This window comes from Phodopus roborovskii, unplaced genomic scaffold (genome assembly GCF_943737965.1).
Source record: "Phodopus roborovskii unplaced genomic scaffold, PHOROB, whole genome shotgun sequence".
In the NCBI taxonomy this organism is placed as follows: Eukaryota; Metazoa; Chordata; class Mammalia; order Rodentia; family Cricetidae; genus Phodopus; species Phodopus roborovskii.
Genome location: NW_026125489.1, coordinates 1905538 through 1924384, shown reverse-complemented (window position 1 = coordinate 1924384; position 18847 = coordinate 1905538). Strand labels below are relative to the sequence as shown.

At 41.9% G+C, this 18847-nt stretch overlaps 1 protein-coding gene across 9 annotated transcripts in view; it reads left to right on the top strand.

The window, feature by feature from the left end:
- R3hdm2 (R3H domain containing 2) overlaps positions 1-18847 on the top strand; it is an 88568-nt gene that overhangs the window by 17901 nt on the left and 51820 nt on the right. Inside the window, exon 2 of one of the 9 annotated variants that reach the window (XM_051176106.1) lies at positions 7481-7698. The exons of the other annotated variants lie outside the window; for them this stretch is intronic. The gene's annotated coding sequence lies outside the window, so the exon portion shown is untranslated. The remainder of the gene's footprint in view (positions 1-7480; positions 7699-18847) is intronic. 9 annotated transcript variants of the gene reach the window in all.

The window sequence follows — 18847 nt, the reverse complement described above, 5'->3', positions numbered from 1 at the left end:
GTGACTTTGTTACTATAAGAGAGTAAGTTCTCTCTCTCTCTCTTTCATTTATTTTTTTCTTTTTTGGTGTCCTGGGAATTAAACCTAAGGTCCTCCTGTATGGTAGTCAAGCACAGTACCTTGACTTGTAAGTGTGAGGTAGGGTCTTATTAAATCTCCTGGGCTGACTTTAAACTCACCATGATCCTCTTTCCTCAGCTTTTTGAGAAGCTAGGATTGCAGCCTGTGGCACTAGGGTTAGTGAAGAAACACAGCAACATCCCATTTAAAGCACCTGTAATCCACCACTCTCTATGTGCAGGCAGGATTGCCAGCTCAAGATCAGCTTGCACAGCATACATACTGAGTTCTAGGTGAGCCTGGATAGAGACTGAGATTCTGTCAAAACAAAAACCCCAAAGTGTTTAAATATTGCATAGGATCAGGGATGGTGATGCACACCTTGCTCTTGAGAGGCAAAAATAGATGAATCTCTGTGAGTTTGAAGCCAGCCTGGTCTACATAGAGAGTTCTAGGCTAGCCAAGGCCTGTCTCAAAAAAACAAAAACAAAATATTGTATAGATTACAGAAGCCCCTCAGAAACAGCCCATGCAGCTTGGTTTGCTTGTTTGTTTGTTTTGTTTTGTTTTTGGAGCTTGTCTTGGAACTCACTCTTGTAGACCAGGCCGGCCTCACACTTACAGAGATCTGTCTGTCTCTGCCTCCTGAGTGCTGGGATTAAAAGTGTGCACCACCACCGCCCAGTGCGAATTATTTTCTAAAATTATTTTTTTTCAATGCTGGTGATAAACCCTGGATTCCAAACATACTAAGCAAGCACTCTGACACTGAACTATACCTTTAGTCTTTAGTTCTCTGAATTATGACGAATGTTGATACAGCAGCTACCACTACAGTCCAGATTCGTTTTTGTCACCTCTGATGGCTCTGGTTGGTAGCTCTTCTATAATTTTTGCTTTTCCTGAATACCATGTAAATACAGTCACATAGTATGCTACATTTTAAACTGCTGTCTTTGATTAAGGTTCATATACGTTGTTCATAGATTTTTTTATCAGAGTAAAGTTCCATTTTATGAATCTGCAAGTTCCATTTATTAACTCACTGCAGAATAGGTCTTTTTTCAGTTACTTAATAGAGTTGTTCTGAGCATTGACATGTACGCCATGTTATGTGTAATTCTCATTTACCTAGGGTAAATAGCAGGAGTGGATGGATGGTTAAGTTGTAAATTCATGTTGAGCTTTCTGAGACCCAGCCTGTGGTTCAGAGTGGTGGTGCCAGTGTGTCAGAGCCTGTCTCTGTCCCTTCACTGTGCAGTCAGGGTTTCCTGTCTGTGCCTTTTGACCATTTTAAAATTGAAGTTTGCTTTCTTAAATGCTGTCGAGGGTTTTTTTTTAAATACATGTAGAAAATTTTTAAGGTTTATTTTATGTGCATCAATGTTTTGCATGTATGTTGTGTCTGTGTGAGGGTGTCAGAAGCCGTGGAACTGGACTTACACACAGGTGTGAGCTGCCATGCCATTGCTGGGAATTGAACCTGGGTCCCCTGGAAGAGCAGCCAGTGCTCTCAACCACTGAGCCATCCCTCCAGCCTCTGTTGCTTTGTTTTAAATTGAGGGTGGGAGTAAGTGAGTGTGCATGGCACACTCATGAAAGTCAGAAGTTTGCTCTCCGCTTCTGTCTGGAAATGGCCTCTTTGCTTCTGCCTTTTTGCTGCACACTGGCCCATGACCTTCTGAGTGATTCTTGTGTCTCTGCTGCAGGAGCACTGGGATTATAGCTGTGAGTCACTACACCTGGCTGAGGTGTGGTTTTGCCATCTTGCTTCAATTTTCTGTTCTGAGGTGCTAAGTGGTATCGTGTATGCCTGTAACCCAGTACTTGTCACAAGTTTGTGGCCAGTTGGGGTTACATACCTTGTCTTTAAAAAAAAAAAAAAAAGTAAAAGTAACAAAAATATTCTTGTCTTAGTCCCCCTTCACAAAGGTGTTCTATTGTCTTTCAAACATGCCTTTGTTTCCCATAGGCTTGTGTGTCTGTCCCTCATTCACTGATCCAGGGATCTCCTCGTGTTTGTAATTTTACAGTAAGTCTTAAAAGTTGCATACTTTGATCCCTAAAACTTTCTTCTGTGAAATTATTTTTGGTGGGCAGTGAATGGGTGAAGGTTCTACTCACTTCTTAGCACTCTGAGTTCCATCCTGGGGATCCGTGTGTTGGAAAGAGACACAGTTGAGTTGTCTCTGACTTGACGTGCGTTGTGGACACACACACATAATTTAAAAACTTAAAAAGTTGGGTTTTTTTTCAGTTTTGACTTTTCCTTTCTATATAAACATCAGAATTTTGTTTGTTTGTTTGTTTGTGTCTACAAAAATCTGCTGGGATGGAGTGGAATTTGTAACGTTGAGTCCAGTGGACAGCTGAACTGTGTCTCAGCTTGTGCACATACTCAGGTTTGTTTGGGTTGCTGTTATCTTCTATTGTGGTTTTCAGTATGTGAGCATTTAATTTGAGGAGCACAGTTATAAATAGTATTTTACTTTTTAATAGCTTATGCTAAATTTGACTGGTCTGTTGGTGTCGATGTCCTGGGATGATGTAGGTAAGGACATTTCTTGGTGTGGTATATTTTTTGGTTTTGTTTAGTTTCAGTCTTTTGACTTTTGGGTCTTTTCTGTGTATATGGTTATGGTCTGTGGGTAGGAGCAATTATATTTTGTTCCTGACTATGTGGCTTGTTTCTTTTTCTGGCTTATTGCATTGATTTAGGGCTTCCACTGTGGTCTTGAATAGGAGTGACAGTGAGCTCTTTTTTTTGTGTTTGGGGGGGTTGAGACAGGGTTTCTCTGTGTAGCCCTGGCTGCACTAGAACTCACTCTGTAGCTCAGGCTGGCCTCGAACTCACAGAGATCTGCCTGCCTCTACGTGTGCCACCATTGCCTAGCAGAGAAACATTCGTTCTTTAGGTTTCTTTGACTGTTTTAAAACAGGCCAGTTTAAGGCAGGCACAGTGACTCCCTTGTAATCCCGAATTTGGGAAGGAGAAACAGGGCCACTGTGAGTGGATGGCTGGCCTTATTTACATAGAAAGTCCCATACTATCTCAAGCTCAGCTACATAGGGAGAGCTTGCTGGGGTGTTTTTTTGGCTTTTTCTTTTTAAAGACAATCTCATTAATGAGCATTTTTACTACAGATTGGTTTCTAGTTTTGTCAAATATGTGTGTGTGTGTGTGTGTGTGTGTGTGTGTGTGTTTTGTTTACATTGTGCATTAATCTTTGATTGGCCTTCAAATTTATTATATTGTTTTACTGTCTATTGCTAAACTCATACAGTAATTATCTGTATATTGGTTGTTATAGTTTGTGTTTCTAAAGTTTCCAGTTTTATTTCTGTATATATTCTATTTCTTTGCTGAAGCTGCTTGTCTTTTCAACTGTTTGAGTGTCTGTTGTAGCTTGTTGAAACATTTGTATAATGTCTGCCTAAAGCTCATTGTCTAATAATCCAAATCTGTCCGTCTTGATGTTTTGATTGTTCATGTCTTGTTTTATGCAAATTAGAATAATCTTGGTTCTTTACTTAGCCATGTAATTTTAGATTGTTTCCTGGAATTTTGGGTAATTGTATTACCAGGGTTTGGATTTTTGTTTAAATCCTTCAAGTCAGTGTTGACTTTAGTGGACATTTGATATAGTTGAAAATCATCCTGGGGTCTCTATTCAGCTTTCTTAAAGGGTAGTGGTTCTACAGTCATGTCAGAGACTGGCATGGTAGACATGCCTGTATTGCCAGTACTTAGAAGGTGGAGTTTGGAGGGGTTCATAGTGTGTTTAAGACCCTATCTCCAAAACAGATTGTCTCCCCCCCCCCACAAAAGAAGTCATTTCAGTTTTTAGTCTTTAGATCTTTTCATGTGGGCTACCCAGTAATTCATCAAGAACTCACCTAGGTAGTTTTCCTCTTTCTTTTCCTTTCCTTTCCTTTTTATTTTTATTTTTCCCTTGTTTTTCCTTCCGAGACAGGGTCTCTCTATGTAGCCCTGGCTGTCCTAGAGCTCCCTATGCAGTCTTGGCTGGCCTCAAATGCACAGAGATAGATCCACCTACCTCTGTCTTCTGAATGCTGGGATTAAATACTTGTGCCACCACACCCAGCTTTGGTGGCTTTTTTTATATAGTTCAGAGTGACCGTATTGTATCTGCTAGGGATAGATACTGAAATATGGTGAGTTACCATGGTAACATTTAAAACTTTACATCACATATTTACATGAAAATATACTTTTTAAAAAATATACTTTTTGTGTGGCTCTAAGTGATTATTTCATTAATTTTTGATCTTCTATATAGTATAAACTTGTGGAAACAAAAAATTGGAGGCCACAAAGAAATGTAGGGACAGAACAAGTAGTTCCCCTGCTTAAAATCTGCTAACGAGGAGCTGCCCAGCTCAGCCACCTGATTTACATGATGGCAGAGATAACTGACTCCCAAGAATTGTCCTCTGATGTCTGCTTGTATGCCGTGACCTGTGCATGCATACACATGCCTCTGTGTGTCTACACACACACACACACACACACACACAGTAAGTTACTTTAAAAAACTACTTGTGTTCCAGTATCCTTTCATCTCAGAAAATAATAGAAGCAGGACTTCTTCCAGTGATCTGTTTGTCTGTTTTCTATGAGCCTAAAAAGTGTCTTTTTGTCGTCTTTAGTATGAATGTTAACGAAGCTGTGTCATATCCATAGAACTTATCATAGTGCCGGGCCCATAGTAAGAACATGTACATACAACAAATATGTGTCTGACTGAATGAATGAGTTTTTAAGAATTTATTTATCTCACATGTGTAGGTGTTTGGTGTGCATGCATGTCTGTGTTCCATGTGTGTCAAGAGCATGTTGGATCCCCTAGGGACTGGAGTTACAGATGGCTGTAAGGTACCATGTGGGTGCTGCTAGGAATTAAGCCCAGGCGGGCCCTCTCTGGCAGCCAGTGCTGTGATCTCTCTGGTCCCATGGACAAGTTTTTGTTTTTTTTTTTTTAACAGTGCCTCTTTTCTTAGGTTACCTTGGCTTTAGCCGTAGTAATTTTTTGTTATTACAGATTTTGAACTACATGTAAGGTCCACTACTTCTTGTAGCATTAGGCATTATTACCACTTCTCTTTAGGCAGTTAAACATTGGGACCCAGGGCCGGAGGCAGAGTACATTCTTAGCATGCACAAAGTTCTGGATTCAGTCCTTATGAACAAAAGGAAGGGACTCAGAAGGAAGAGAAGAGGGAAGGGAGGAAGAATCTGAAAGGCACAGTTAAGTTGTTATTGCAGAGCCACACTTTATTTTACTTTATTTGTATTATTTTGAGACAGGGTCTTTGTAGCCTAGGCTGACCTTGAACTGCTTCAGTCTCCGAGAATAATGGAATTATGGGTGTGATCCCACGTGCTGAATTTAATTCAGAAGCTCCAGGGTAGATTCAGGGAAATGGTGTTGAGGCTCAGGGATTTCTGTTTTTTGTTTTCATTTTTGTTTTTTTCCTCCCAAGATAGAGCCTTTGCAGGGTGTGGTGGCTCAGGCCTTTGATGCCAGCTGTGAGAAGCAGATGCTGGGTGAGATCTATGAGTTAGTTCCAGGTCAGCCAAGGCTACATACATATTGAGACCCTGTCTCAGCATCAACAACAAAGCTGTCTTTTTCTGTAGCCCAGGCTGGGTTGGATTCAAAGCACACCTGTCCCCCTCCCTCATGCTAGAATTAGTGGTCTGAGCTACTGTTGCTGGCCCACGTGCACACTCCATAGTCACCACATTTCCCACGGCCTCTTTTGAATTCGCTCCTGTATTTGATGTATTTATCCCTACCCCAGTATCCCTCCTCATTCATGCCCCCCCCATGGTGCCTTCCGTAGCTCCTCATTGGTCTTAGGGACCAGTATGGGAGGAGAAATGGGTAACCACTATTGTTCCATGATGCTTGTCTTCTGCCCCCAAATGATAAATGATTTTACTAAATATAGCTCGCTGGAAAGAAAATTCTCTGTGGCTGGGTTTGGTCCTTGTTTTACATTTTTAAACTTGAACCTGGTAGCTTTTAGGTGAAAATCCTTTCTTTGACCTCAGTTATTTTGCAGGGTAGAAAAATGCAGGATTAATTTAAAGGTGAACTTTTACATATCGTCAGATCATTATATCTTCACTAAAAAGTCTGTCTTGGCAGCTGAACATTTGCAGCAAAAAGGATTTGCTGCTGTATCTTTGGAAGCTGCCCTCAGCGGTGTGAGTGAGGCAGGCTTGCAGCCCCTCAGCGGTGTGAGTGAGGCAGGCTTGCAGCCCCTCAGCGGTGTGAGTGAGGCAGGCTTGCCACTGAAGTGCTTGAATGAAAGCAAGAGGAGGTGGGGGTGTGCGCTTGCATTGTGTGTGTCTGTGTGTGCACGGTCTGTCTGTCTGTTGGCAGAGCTCTGGGTGACATCCCTTAAAAGAGCTGGGCTGTGGTCAGCTTCAGACCTGCTGTCAGAGCACTTAGCTTGCTGGAGAAGCAGCTACAAGGATCAGTAGCGTTTCATTCAAGGGTGAAGGGGGGCGGCTGGCGACTGTGGGCGGGGGAAGAGGCACAGGTTTCCCAGAAGGAATTTCTTCCGGCAAAATTCCGGCAGAACCGCTCCTTACAATGAGGTCTCCATTAATAATGTGAGCTTGCTGCTGGCTGTCGTGCAGATACATCTGGGGTGAGTTGTGGGCAATTTTTATTTCTTAAATAAAAGTCCTTGGACCTCACAGGTTGGGAGGGATGAGGTGACAAAAACTGGCATTTAAAAAAATACCGTTTTTTATTTAACTGCACAGCTTACACTATAGAAATTAAATTTTTTGAGGATTTTCTGAACATTTTCAGGGGCTTTTTTTTAATGTTTGAAAGATTTTAAATAATTAGCTTTGCTAGGATTTCTACTGTATGCAGATTCTACCTTTTCCATAATTATTTTTAAAGCAATGCTTCATTCAGATTTTGCTTATGAGAATCGCAGTGATTTCTGCTCTCTTTGGTGATGCTGTTGACGCACATTGCAGGAAGCAGGGAATCCCCTATAAATATCCTTCACTGTGTCATTACCCAGCTCTCCATGCCCGCCGGTGAATATGCCTCTGTGTCCTGTGTCTTTATGTAACTGTCCCCTACTCTTTGAATGTGTTAAGAAGAAATATGTCGCCTTTTCCGTATCTGGGGAGCTTTTGTGATTATAAACATCTGGGGGTATTTTGGGTATTTTGCTAAACTGTTTTCCTACAAATGCTGTTTGATGTGTTGGGGTCGGTAGGAGTTTCTCTGGCTTTGCCACTTCTAATTTTGGGTGACTTGTTTGTTTCTTACAATTGGCTTGTTTCTGTTTGCTGGCTTTGGTTTCTAAAGAGTGCAGAGATGGGATTCCCTCTACCTCCAGTGACGTATTATTTTGTTTGCAGTCTTTTTCTTCTGAGAGGGAGGGGACCGAGAGAAGGAAGAAGAGAAACGATCTGAAGCCCTGTGTTCTCCTTATGACTTGATGATGATAATTGGGTACCACTGAATGAAGCTGATGCTGCAGCAGGGTGTTTAGTGATGGGCACCCTGTGTTTGTTTCTTTTACAACAGGCGTAGCTTAAAGTCCGGATTGCTGAAGCAAGGTGCTTGGATTAACCCTGTGAGTGCTGTTACTGATGAGTTTTACCTAATTACTGTTTATAAATATACAGAAAAGGAGTTCATGTTGGGGGGGGGTAGGCTAAGAACCCAGAACCATGATGTTAAGCTGAGTCTTGACATTTGGGTTTTTTTTTTTTTTCTGTATTATTTATACTTGTCCTGATCGTTTTGTGTAATGTTTTCCAGATCTCAAAATAGGTAGTTATATAAAAGTCCTTGCCAGAGAGGTTCAGAGTAGAATTCAGTCTGAATCTATATAGCTAAAACATAGCTTAGGAAGGACTTGCCAGGTATGAGCCTAGGTGTCAGCAACAGCCCTAGCTCATTGATTTTGGGTTTAGTGTTTGATTTTAATACTGCAGAGGTCAATTTGAAGAACTCAGCAGACTAACACCTGGAGAAATCTGAGAGTCACCTTTCTTTAAAGATCTATATGAGACACCATATATGGGTTGTGCCTTTAAAAGCTTGCCTGTTTATTTCTCTGTTACTCTGAATTCTTTGTAATAAGTGAAAAAATAATTGCCACTGTTTAGCTTAATTTTGCAATTCTGTTTTCTTCAGTGTCTCAGTAATTTTTATATCCACAATGTTTCAAACTAACAATTTAACTTTATTTAGACAGAAGTGGTGGGGTGAGGGAGAGAAGGCTAAGTCTAGATTAAAGGAAGACCATTCTGAAAGGATAACCTATTTGCTCTGAGGTTAATAAGCTGAAACCCATTGCATCTATGCACCTTGATATTACGGCAGATATGTGGGTAATTTCTCATTAGCTTTTCAGGAAACCCCTGTGTGGACAGCCCTCCTTAGCCGTTGCTGGGAGACTGCTCTGACGTCACCGGGAGCAGCTCCCGGTCTGCAGCTAGGACAGGAATAGCCTTTGAGGGGGAAAGAACCGCTGAGAATTAAAGATGACGGCTGTGTTAAACGTGGTTTTCCGTTGCCCTAGGGGTGGGTGGGCTGTATCTAAAGCCTTTCCTAAATGTTTCAGTCGGCTCCAGGCAAAAAATTACCAAAAGGTGATTTTATGTCAACTGAAGGAGCCTTCTTTTTAATCAAGCCATTTTTCCTAATTATCAGGGACTTAGGAAGGTGAAGGAAAAGGCTGCTAGAGGTGTTAGAATAGTAAGACTGCAGCTCCCTTTATCCTTCATTTCCTTTCACCCTCTCCTTTGGGGGGAAAAGACCAAGGGTAGCTTTTGTAAAGGGTGCTTTAGCATAACTTAATAATTGAACATATGTACATTGGAAGGACATTCTGGCAACATTGACTCTTAGTATGATTTTATTTACTTCTTAATTACATAAGACAGGGTCTTATATAGCTGGGTCTGTCCTCAGACTTGTCACATACCAAGAATGACCTTGAGTTCCTGGTCCTCCTGCCTCCACCTATCAGGCTGTGGGATTATAGCAGTGAGCCACTGTGTCAAGCTCTGTTGAGAGGAGATCATTTCTGCAGCTAAAGTTAGTATGCCTAATTTTTATAACCTCTCTTTTCCTAGCTTCCCCTTTTGTTAATAGTCAGTTATTAGCTTCTCTTTGAGAAAGGTATTCTTGAGCTGAAGAGATGGCTCAGGAGTTAAGAGCATTGACTGCTCTTCTAGAGGACCTAGGTTCAATTCCCAGAACCTACATGGCAGCTCACAGCTGTCTATAACTTCAGTTCCAGGGGACCCGACACCCATGGCTAAACACCAATGCACATCACACAGAAAAGAAAGAAAAGGGAGGGAGGCAGGTAGGTATTCTTCTGGGCATGGTAGTTCCTACCTTTAATTCCTGCACTCGGGAGGCAGACAGAGGCAGGTGGATCTCTGTGCGTTTGAGGCCAGACTGGTCTACAGCGTGGGTTCCAGGACAGCCAGGGTTACACAGAGAAACCCAGTCTTGAAAAACCAAAGTAAAATAAGGGAAAGAAGGCATTCTTACCCACCAGTTGCTGATTTTATATTGGCTAAATTACTAGATTTTTTTTTTCTGTTCCTTCATATGTAAAAATGAGAATAATAGTAGTTCCCACTTCCTAGATGTGTTTTAAAGGAGGGCTTTGAGGGTGTTTTGTTTATCTGTCTGTTTGTTTGAGGATTAAGAATACAGAAAATGAGGCGAGGCAGTGGTGGTGCATGCTTTTAATCCCAGCACTCAGGAGGCAGAGGCAGTCAGATCTCTGTGAGTTCCAGGCCAGCCTGGTCTACAGAGCGAGTTCTAGGACAGGCTCCAAAGCCACAGAGAAAAACCCTGTCTCAAAAAACAAAACAAAATAAAAACAAAAAACGAAAAAAGGACACAGAAAATGCAGGGCCTCTGAAGCTGTCCAGGAGGTGAGGGAGGACACTTGCTGCCAACCCTGGGACCATGTGGTGAGAAGGAGAGCTGGCTAGTTCCCTGCTGACCTGCTACCTACAACATATAAATGAGAACAGACACACAAAACAACAAACACTTGACCATCACACACCAGAGGCTGAGGCACTTCACAAATGTCACTCTGAGGCCAGAAGAATGAAGAAGATAAAGTTAACGTATATAAGATTTAAGATAGCCCTAGAGGACTGGCTCAGCAGGTCAGGATGAACCAACTCTCGTGGGTGCGCATGCGCGCGCACACACATACATACATACATACATACACACACACACACACACACACACACACACACACACACACACACAGAGAGAGAGAGAGAGGGAGGGAGGGAGAGAGAATATGTCAGGTTCCCATACACTTCATTTTTTTTTATTCGTGTATGGAGCTCAGGGATAGACACTTGTTTTCCATTATTACTTTCTACTCTACCTTAAAATATTTTTTATTAGCTGGATGGTGGTGGTACACACGCCTTTAATTCCAGCACTCAGGAGGCATAATCAGGAGGATCTCTGAGTTTGAGACCAGCCTGGTCTACAGAGTGAGTTCCAGGACAGCCAGGGCTACATAGAGAGACCCTGTCTCTAAGTACCCCTCCCCAGTTTTTTAATTACATTTTAAATTTTATGGAGCTGGAGAGATTGCACAGTGGTTAAGAGCACTTGCTACTGTTTCCAGCTCCCACATGACAGCTCACAACTTCCTGTAACTCCAGTTGCAGGGGATCAGACACCCTCTTCTGACCTCCACGGGTACAGGCACATGTGTTTTGGGATTATAATATAATTACATGTTCTCCCTTTCCTTTTCTCCCTCCAAACCCTAATCTTTTTTAAAAAGATTGTTTTTGTTATGTACATTAGTGTTTTGCTTATGTTTGTGTACCTCATGCATGCCTGCTGTTTGGTGAGGTCAGATGAGGGTGTTTGATCCCCTGTAACTGGAGTTATAGACAGTTGTGAGCTGTCCCGTGTATGCTGGGACTGGAACCCTGGCTCTCTGGAAGAGCAACCAGTGTTCTTAACCACTGAGCTTTTTTCATTAATAAATCTTGAGAGACCCTGAGGGCATGCACACATGAATGTAGACACACACACACACACACACACACACACACACACGTTTCTAAGTGGTGTGAAAACACAAATGGCATGGCCCTCCTTTGGAGGGGTTGGTTCCCTTCACCCTGTGTGAGGCAGGGCCTCTCTATACTTACTAAACCGTTTTTTAGGCCAGATAGCCACAAGCTTCTCTGCCTCCCATTGACCCTAGAGCACCAGGATTACAGATGGAAGCCACCACATGTGACTGTCTTTTCTGGGCAGTTGAATGTAGGTTATCAGGCTTGCATGGATAACACGTCTATCTGCTGAGTCACTCCCGGCCCTCCTCCCTCCCTTTTGGGGTGGTATGGGGCTTGACCCTTGTGTTACCACTGTACCACTAAGCTACATCTCAGCCCCTTACATGTGGGGTTTGAAGAATCCAGAACAGATTGTTCGGCCATATACAATAGTGAGTTTCTCAAATGAAAGAATGGTGTGTTTCCTGTGAAATGCATTGACATAGCTGGTGGTCTTAAGTGTCAAGGCCAGGTTTTGACTACCAGCACTCCCTTCATAGGCAGAGGAAGTATCTTTTTCTTGTTTTTTGTTTTGTTTTTCAAGACAGGTTTTGTTTTTTTCTGTGTAGTTCTGATTGTCCTGGAACTCACTCTGTAGACTAGGCTGGCCTCAAACTCACAGAGATCCACCTGCCTCTGCCTCCCGAGTGTGAGCCATCACCACCAGCTGCCTGAGCCCTTTTTATACCTAGTACTTGAGCCTGATTGGCTGAAACCTGTAGGCATACTTATGATGATGTTGCGAGCCCTGTATTTGACTGAATCGAGTGGGTGTGGAGGAGTTGTGGTTGAGCAGGAGATCATGTCGGAAAGTACATGCTCCCTGAAGAGCCAGCCAGCAGGGAAAATCCTAAGACGTTATAGGACAGGGAAGAACCAAGGAACGAGGAGAGCTGATGGGCAGCTGTTACAAGTAAAGACTGCTGGTCTTGTTATGTTGATATGTCAGAGCCTTTTAAAATCCACAGCTGCTTGTGCCTAGCATGTTGGCCTACATTTAAATCCCAGCATTTAAGCTAAAGCAGGCAGATCTGGGTAAGTTTGAGGCCAGGCTGGTCTACAATAATGAGCCCCAGGCCAGCCAGTTCTACATAGTAAGACCCTGTCTCAAAAAAAAAAAAAAAAAAAAAAAAAAACCAGACAAAAATAAAATAAATTCACAGTTTCTGATAGAGAATGGACTTTATTATACAGACTCTTTGCTCTCAAGGCCTAATCTAATATTTACATGCAGGAGGGCTTCTAAGCTAAATTTAGCAAGATGCTGCAGTTGGGGCCAGCGCCTGCGCTCACTGGTGTTTGGGGAGCTGGTACTGCTGGATTGCAGGTGTTTGTTCTGAGTTGCTCTAGAGCCCCTGCCTGCACAGAGCTCACCGCCAGCTTGGAGAAGCTCTTCTGTTCTTGGGCCTCCTTCTGCCTTCCTCCCATCTCTGTCATTTAGACATTTGCCTTTGGTACCCACCTCGAAGGCCGTTCCTTACACTTCAATGTTGAGGTGGTGTGCTCACGGGGCTGTCTTTCTTATCTGTCTGTAAGAATGTACAGCTTGTATGAACTATGTGTATGAAGATTCCTTAAAATTACTATATGTTATTATATAGAAAATTACTGTATGTAAAATTACTATAAAATTACTTTATATATATATATATATATATATATATATATATATATATATTTTTAATGAGCTGATTTGGGAAAGGGTAGTGATGACTGGTATTGAGCTGGAGGCCTTGCATACACTAAGTATATGTGGGACTATTAAGATATCTTGACCTCCAAAAGAAATCTAGTATTTGCTCAGGTGTTGGTAGCGCATGCCTTTGATCCCAGCACTTGGCAGACAGAGGCAGGAGGATCTCTGTGAATTCAAGGCCAGCCTGGTCTACAGAGTTAATTCCAGGACAGGCTCCAAAGCTACAGAGAAACACTGTCTTGAAAAACAAAACAAAACAAAAAAAAAAAAAAATCTAGGATTTCAAACAGACCAAATATCAAAAAACAAAACTAAACTATCCAAACATTCTGTTCCCTTTTATCTTCTAGTTTTATTTTATAACATAGTTTGAGTTGTGAGCCTCACCTTAAACGTCTTAGCATCTCACTAGCCCCTATTGTAACTTTGCTATTCTTTTGTATTTTTTAAATTGCTTATTAAACTACCATATTGCAGAGCAAGTTCTAGGACCGCCAAGGCTGTGCAGAGACAACTGTGTCTTGAAAAGGAGGAAAACCAGGACAAGAGAGATGACTTGGTGCACAAATGTGGTTGCTGCCCCGGACAGCCTGAGCCCTCACATGCCACACAGCCATGCATGTGTCCACTCACACACACAGCCAATAAATACAAAGGAGAGATTGATTCACAAAGAGCACTGCCCGAGTACATGTCCTGAAAGTTGAAGATCCCAGCATTAGACATGAGAAATGGACACGGCATGGAACAATTGGAAAATACCAACAGTAGTGTTGGTTTGTCTCTTCTTAAGTGGGTGAAGTAAGGAAAAACATTTTCTCAAATTCTAGAATACATGTATGCTGAGGAGTCAAGAGAGAATCTTTAATAGAGATTCAGATGTGTTCATCAGAATATTTTTCTGTGAAATTGATAGCTGCCTGAATTCATAATAATGAGAGAATGACTAGATAAATTGTGGCCCATATTTATTTATATAGTTTATTTGTTGATTTTTTTGTTTGTTTGATTGTTTCATTTTTTTGAGACAGGGTTTGTCTGTGTAGCTTTGGAGCCTGTCCTGGAATTTGCTCTGTAGACCAGGCTGACCTCGAACTCACAGAGACCGCCTGCCTCTGCCTCCCAAGTGCTGGGATTATAAGGTGTGCTACCATCACCTGTCTACTAGAATATTTCTTTAGTTAAAGGTAATTAAAAACCTGCTGTGGTATTTTACACTTGTACCCTTAGCACTGCAGAGGTTGATTGCTGATTCAAGACCAGTCTCATCTGCATAGTGTATGTACACAAACGCATATACATAAAATGGAAAAATTAGTGTTTTACATACTTTGCTATAGTTAAAAAATGCATAAAGAACAATGTGACACAATGAAACTACAAGCTAATTCCATTTATTTATTTTGTTATTGTTGTTATTGCTGAGACAGAGTCTCACTATGTAGCCCTGGCTGTCCTGGAACTCACTCTGTAGACCAGGCTGGCCTCGAACTCACAGAGATCTGCCTGCCTCTGCCTGCTGAGTGCTGGGATTAAAGGTGTGAGCCCACCACTGACTGCCCAGCTCCAACTAATTTTAACCCTGACTAGATTCTGTCTAGTTCTCAGCACTGGACATCAAAGGGCAAAAGATAGAGAGCAGAGTTGCTGTTGTACTCTGAGACACTTCCGCAGTTTTTGGTGGATGGCACCTAGGAACCAGGAGAACCTTACGTAACGTGGCATGTGATTTGGTGAGTACAACTGTGTACCAGTGGGGTAGGCTTTTTTTTTTTTTTTTTTTTTTTTTTTTTTGGTTGGTTTGGTTTTCTTTCCCTTTTCTTGTTTTCTTCAGGGATGTTTGCAGGTAAAGGAGGAGGAATGGGGTTGTATGGAATGTGAAGAGCAAATATTTTGGCATTAGGAACAGCAGTTTTGGGTTTTGTTTGTTTGTTTTTGTTTTTTCCCCTAAAAGTAATGGAGAGTGGGTTAGGAAGTATATGCAGAGAAAATGACAGATGTAATAGAATCCTAAGGACTGTAAGAACTGTGTTTGAAAATATGAACTTTAAGGCTTAGGTATGTCTGTTTCCATACCTGTTACAACATCTTTAGCTGTGGGTTGTGAGTGATAGAAGCTGAGACCGCATCCCAGGACAAGAACCAGCTGTTCACTAGACTAGCCTCATGGTGGTTTTCTGACCCTTAGATCCTTAGACTTCTCTTCTGGAATTGAGCAGGGGAAAAATCCGGTGTTACTTCCCTAGATCCCTGACTTCACGCTTCACTGCTCCTGCTGAAGTTTTAGGACCATAAAACAGCGATATTTCTTACATGTTGGCAGAGACCTTCTCTCATAGTGTTTGCAGCAGTGTCTGTGGAAACTGTTTTCTTGTAAGATGGGAGGGTGAGCTCATTTTGTAGCTCTTAGTGATAGAGAGTGTTACCATGGAGTCCTGAATCAGATTGGCCGACCTAGGGGCCAATGAGCAGATAGAACATGAAACACACCATCATTTAACCTTGCAGAATTACTTTATTTGGTGATTTATTACATTAATACTGACAGTGTAGAGCCATGAAATGAGACATTGCAAGAATGATAAAAGGTGCTTTTCTCAAAAATTGTTGTTAAATAGTTAAATACTATTTTCAGTGTGATTTGATTGGTAGTTGAGGCCCCTACAACCTTTTTGTAAATTGCACTCCTACTGTAGCCAACTGGGCTTATGACAAGATTATTTGTTTGTTTGTTTGTTTTTGTTTTTTTGAGACAGGCTTCTCTTTGTAGCTCTGGCTGTCCTGGAACTCACTGTGTGGACCACACTGGGCTTGAACTCCAATTCACAGAGATTTGCCTGCCTCTGCCTCCCAGTGCTGAGATTAAAGATGGAATTCACTACTGTCCAGCTAGTTATTATAATTTGTTTTGTTTTTTTAAGACAGGGTTTCTCTATGTAGCTTTGAGACCAGGCTGGCCTGGAACTCACAGAGATCCTCCTGCCTCTGCCTCCCAGGTGCTGGGATCAAAGGTGTGCTCCACCACGCCCAGCTTAGTTTTTAAATTTATTTTTATTTATAGTGTGGGAGGGTTGGTGTAGGCTATGGCACAGATGTGGAGATCAGAGGACAACTTTTGGGAGTCAGTTTTCTCTTTCTACCATGTGGGTCCTAGGAGTTGAACCTTACCTTTAAGTCAGGGTCTCATATATCCCAGATTTGCCTCAAATACCTATATATTTAGGCTACCCTTGGATGATTAATCCTTCTGCACCATCTCAGAGGACCCAGGTTTGATACCCAGCACCCACATGGCATTTTAAAACTTCTATAACTCCAGTTTCAAGGCATGAACAGCCTCTTCTGGTCTCTGGAGGCACCAGACACACTCATGGTGCACAGCCATACATGAAAGTAAAACACCTGTGTGTGTAAAGTAAACATATGAAACAAAGTAAAACACCTATGTGTGTAAAGTAAACATATGAAACAAAGTCATTTAGCTCACAGTTCTTAAGAAGCAAATTTTGAATCAGAGTGTCATTAATCCCTTGAGTGAGAGCTGTAGAAAAACATACCTCTCTTAGTTTGGGAAAGCAGCAGATCATTTTGAGAAAACACTGATATTAGAATAAGTGCAGAAGTTAGTTTGCAGCCAATTTGTTCTGTTAATTCTATGAGCTAGTGTTTCTCTCTGTAGCACAGGCTAGCTTTTACAATTTAGTTACTTGAATGTATTTATTCACTCATTTAAAAATATCTCCGATTATGAATTATGATTAACACAAAGTCATCAAATTCCCATGGCTTCCAAGCTTTTGGGAATGCTTCCGCAAGGTCTAACATTTGAGGTCTTCAGGATCCAAACTTAGTGAGAGCTTTTCTCAAAGTAAAGCTTAAAAGGGTTGGAGATACAGCTTATTGTCAGAGCATTTATCCAGCTTGCCATTATTCTAGGACAGACTGACCCCCACACAAAGTTCCTGTCCCCCACACTGCCTCCCCCCCCCCAGGAAAGGGGGAGGGCCTACGGGTACAGCTCAGTCACTTGGATGTTTGCCTGGCATGCACAAAGCCCTTCACACCACTAAAACCGTACTGTTGCACACCTGTAACCCAGCTCTGGAGGGTCACAAGTTCAAAGCCTTCTACTTAATGAGTTTGAGACTATCCTGGGCTAAATGAGACCCTGTCTGAAAAAAATAAAAAAGGAAAAAGAAAACATTCATATAGAATCTCAAGGAAACACAAATGTCTTTTTAAAAACAGTAGGAGAGGGGAGCTGGGCATGGTGGCTCCTGTCACGCTGAGTAAAAATGACAGAGGAGGACTCACACTGCTTTGCTTCAAGCCTTACATGGAGTGCAGAAATAGAACAGTGGTGGTTGGGAGGCAGAGGCATGTGGATCTTTGTGAGCTCCAGGCCAGCCTAGTATACAAAGTGAGTTCCAGGACAGCCAAGGCTACACAGAGAAACCCTGTCTAGAAAAAACAAACACACTGTGATACTGTCACAGAGACACATAAGACCAGTGGGATGAAGAGAGAAACCCTGTGGCTTGAGAACAGCGCTCAGCCATTAAGAACACTGGCTGCTCTTCCAGAGGACCCTTGTTCAGGTCTTATCACCCACACAGTAGTTTACAACTGTCCTTAACTCCATCCGCAGGAGCTCTGATGAGATGGCCACCAGGCACACATGTGGTACTCATATATACATGGAGGCAAAACACCCATAAACATAAAAGTAAGTTGTGCTTTTTTTAAAAGACAGGAACCCTTGGATATACATTAAATATACCATCCTTTTGTTTTATTTTGTTTTCTTTTTCACAAGTATACCTAGGTCATTTAGTAGGGAAAGGGCAGTATTTACTACAACACATGATGCTAAATAACTATATTCTTATGTGTTAAAGGGGGGGAGTATGTCCTTTTCTAACACTGAATACAAAAATAACTTCAAAATGGGCCAAAAAAAAAAAAAAAAGTATATATAAAACATAAAATTGTAGAACTCGTAGGGGTCATGCTTCATGACCATGGATTTGGCAGTGATTTCTTAGATATGAGACCTAAGGGACTAGCAACACAATGACAAAGTTTTGAATTTGATGAAAATATTTTAGTAGATTTGTGCAATGAAAGATAGGAACAGCTGAGTGAAAAACACACTGAATGGATGACATATTTGTGGAAGGGTTTAGGAACAAAGACACTCCAGGAGGGGTCAACTCCAAACTACATACAGAACCCCAAACTCATTCTCCTACTTAACCATTTGACCTTGAGCAGGTTGCTAACTGTACTTGGAGGGTGGTAAGAGCTACACCGGGGTCCTCTGGGACAGCAGCCAGTACTGTTCTCAAGCCCCAGGGTTTCTCTCTTCATCCTACTGGTCTAGTGCGGCTCTGTGGCAGTACCTGTCTAAGTCTTTAACTCCCAGTAACCCTCACAGACCTTGTTAGTCTTTAACCCTTTGTTCCCATTGTTTAATTCTTGAGAGTTTTGTTTGTTTTTAAGATTTTTATTCTCTCTCTTTCTTGGATTATTTTGTTGTTGTTGTTGTTGTTAGTGGGGGTAGGGGTTTATGGATGTCAGAGGAGAGTTTGTAGGAATTGGTTTTCTGTCCATCATGCCAGTTCTGGGGATCCAACTCAGGTCATCAGGCTTGGTGGGAAGAACTGTTGTTTACCCACTGATCCATCTCACTGACCTCTAAGACATTTTATTTTGCTTGTTAAATAACATAAAACACACAGATCTTAAATATTTATAATGAGTTTTGGCAGTCCTATACTGCACCTATAAAACCACTCTGCAGAGGCTGGAAAGATATCTTAGCACTTAAGATCCCCTCAGTTCCCAGGATTCCATGTGCTGCCCACTACCATCTATAACTCCATTTCCAGTGGATTCAGTGACCTCTTCTGGCCATTACAGGCACCAGGGACACTTGTCATGCCTGTACATAT